The sequence below is a fragment of the Tupaia chinensis genome, unplaced genomic scaffold (assembly GCF_000334495.1).
Source record: "Tupaia chinensis unplaced genomic scaffold, TupChi_1.0 Scaffold000159_1, whole genome shotgun sequence".
Lineage (NCBI taxonomy): Eukaryota > Metazoa > Chordata > Mammalia > Scandentia > Tupaiidae > Tupaia > Tupaia belangeri.
Genome location: NW_006159630.1, coordinates 7,859,592 through 7,863,007, shown reverse-complemented (window position 1 = coordinate 7,863,007; position 3,416 = coordinate 7,859,592).

Below are 3,416 nucleotides of genomic sequence, written 5' to 3'. Positions count from 1 at the left end.
GGGGGGGGTGTTTTCGTAGCCCCTTCAGACAGCCCAGCCACCTGCAAAGAGGGCACCAGGTTTGGGGCCCTTCCTGGTCTGACTTCCAACACGCTCCTGAAAACAGAAGAGACATCTAAAGGGTTTGGCCTTCCCATCATCCAGGGCAGTGCCTGGGAGGGGAGGGGGGCCTGGCTGGCCACCCCGAGCCAGCAGGCGATGGAGGCTAGGAGGGGAGAAGTCCAGCACACGGCCGCAGCTCCCGACGCCACTCCCTGCCTGTCCAGGCTCTGCCCTGTCCTGGTCAGGGCGTCATCCCTGGTCACTCGGACCATGGCCATAGCCCTGGCTGTTCCTGCAGCCTCCAGCCTGGACATTCCAGCCACCCCTCAGGCTTCACGGCCAGTTACTGTCACACAACTGGACCGTCCATGTCTGGTCCAACTCAGGGCTTGCATCTCCCATGAACCTGCCTGTGGGCACCGGGGAGCTGGCGTCACTGCAGTGGCCTGGGCTCTGCTGTCCGAGATCCAAGCATCTCGCTCAAGGCCAGGATGGGGCCATCCCCAGTCACACCCTGACAGGGGGACTCGTCCCCCCAGGGAGACAGCAAGCACCCCGCCAGACACCTGGCCTCGCTTCCCAGTAGCTGCAGGCTAGTTCGCTATTCCCCTCGGGAGGCGGGAGGAGACACCGGTACTTGAGTGAATTCGCCTTCGTGTTTGGTTACTACGCATCCATGAGCTCCGAAATTATACAGCTCGAGAGGGCGGACATCTGTCTCTCTGGGACTGTTGCCAAAAGGGAGCTCAGCCTCTTTGCCTGTCCCTGTCCCCGTCCTGTCAGTCCTGCAGTGGGGAGCAGAGGTCCATCATACACTCAGCCTATGATTTCTGAGCCCTACTATGTGCAGGCACTGCCTCAGCATGTTAATCTCCCCTCCGGCCTCCCTCCCTCAAGACTCCCTCCCTGCACCCCTTCCATCCTCCTTCTCTCCATCCTCCCTCCCTCTGCTAAAGCTTGACTATGTCCCCCCAAATTCATGTGTTGTAACAGGATCAAGGGTAGAGATTACTGACGGGTGGTTAGGTAGGAGCTCCCATCATTGGGTTCTGGTGGGTTTATAAGGAGAGGAAATGAGACAGACAGACATGTGGGATGCAGACCACACTCTGCATGTACCCACTGTCCCCTACTGCTGTCAGCCAAGTCGTGACGTAGCCAGCCTGGCGCCAGCTGCCTGCCTTAGAGCTCTCCAGCCATCAGAATCATGAGCCCAATAAACCTCTCTTCTTGTCAATCACCCAGCCTCAGGTATTTCTGTTGGCAACACAGTAGCAGGCTCAGGTGCCCTTCGTCCAGCCTTCCTGCACCTCTCCTCCATCCGTACCCCCTCACTGGCAGAATAGGGGTCTTCCTAGCCCCTTCAGATGACCCAGCTGCTTGTGAGGAGGGCGCCAATCCTCCCTCTGTTCCTCTCTCTGTTCCTCTCTCCAGCCATTCCATTCCCTCCATCCCTGCCTCCATCCCTCACTTCTCTCCTTCCCTTTCTTCCTCCATCATTTCCTCTGTCCCTTCCTCCAGCCAACCCTCCTGTCACCAGGCATTCATCTAGTCCTCCATCATCCCTCCCTCCCCCACCCCTCCATCCGGTGAGTATTCTCAGGTGCCGCATTCGGCTGAGAAATCCACAGCCTCGGCACAGAGCCTTCCTCTACAGGACCGCATTCCGAGTCTGCAACAGGAAGCCGAACTCTGGCCTTGTCGTCAAAGACAGATGCATGAGAACCAGCAGATGGCATACCAGTTATGTCACTGGACTCCCACATGACTGACTGCGGTTGGAGTCCCGGACCCAGTGGCTTCAAACTTACGCTGAGCACGTGTGCATGTGTGCCCAAGATCCCAGGAGAATGAGGAGAAGGGATTGCGACATGGCCATTTCCCCCGAAAAGTGAGTTCTCCTTTCTGACTATCTCTCTCTGTCTCTCTGGTGAGTGCACGTGCCCGATAGCAAAAATCTCTCAGAAAAAAAAAAAAAAGAAAGAAAGAAGATGCATGGAAAGTTTAAGGCTGCCACATGGCCTTCCAAGGGGTGATTGGAAGGAACCATTGAACGAGTGATGACTGATGGGAGTCAGGGTGAAGGCCCTGCTTGGGGGAGGACACGCAGGACCTGAGCTTGGCACCTGAGCTTGGCAGGTGAGAGGGCTTGGTACCCGAGCGGGAAACAGCACACGCCCAGGGTAGAAAGCACCTAGCACTTCAAGTGGCCGGTTAGCTTGGCTGAAAGGAGGCCACCTGTGCAGGAGAGTGGGACAGGACCAGAAGGCCAGCTCTGAGATGGACAAGGGCTGGCAGAGTCACGCTGAGAAATATCCTGGGGTCAAGACACACTCATGAGTCTCAGATCAGATCCCAACCTTCCACTTAGAGAATTAACCTTCTACCAAAGAACCGTTGCCGCAGCTCAAACCCTGACACACGCACAGTTGCAGCAACCTAGTTCGGCTTCTTTAAAAGCCTCGAGCACAATTAGAATGCGAGACTCCTCTGCAGCAGGGCTGCTGGCTCAGTCTTCGCTGACTCCCAGCACCCCAGGCTGGGTAACAGCAGGGAGGGCGGGAAAGCGGGAGGGAAGAAAGAAGGAAGGAGAGTGATTTTGAAGTAAAGTTCATGGCAAACTGCTCCTTCTCTTCAGGCGGGCTGTTCTGTAATAATAAACACAAGGCAATTACATTCTGTCGTGTGGTTATTAAATTTGGGGGAAACAAATACAATAAAATGCAGACATTTGTAGAGAGGTTGAAAATAAAATAAAAGTGGAGGATAAAAATAAAATCGATAACCACAGGTTTCCTGAAGCCTACCTTAAAGACGCTGCACGAGAGCGAGGATAAATGCAAGCAGCCAGCTAAGGCACCACGGGGTGGAGGCTGCAGACAGAGGGCATAGGAAAGGCTGCGCTCCCGACGCTGCCAGCCTGCTCCGCCTGTACCCGAAGCCTCCGGGGAAGCAGTAGGGACCTGGCGTGTCGCAGCAGTAAAGCACAACACTCTGTGAGGCCGACCCAGACCCTACTGGGGGTGCTGTCTCTGCATCTTTCTCTCTCTCAAAATAAACAAAAAACAAACCGGCCAGCCAGCGGCATGGTGGTTAAGGCAGCTGGAGCCCACCTGGCCAACTGTGCAGTTCAAGTGCCAGACCCAGTGGTTTGAAAAACACACCAGGCATGTGTGTGTGCATGCTCAAGATCCCGAAGAGAGGGAGAGGGAGAGAAGGATTTGTGACGTGACCATCTCCCACGGAGGGTGCTTTCTCACTTTCCCTCTCTCTCCATCTCTCTCTAGTTAGCACAAGAGCCCTCTGACTTTTTAAAAAATGTTTAATTTAAAAAAAAAAAAAAAAGGAAGGGGAAGCCTGTGATCAAGAATTAA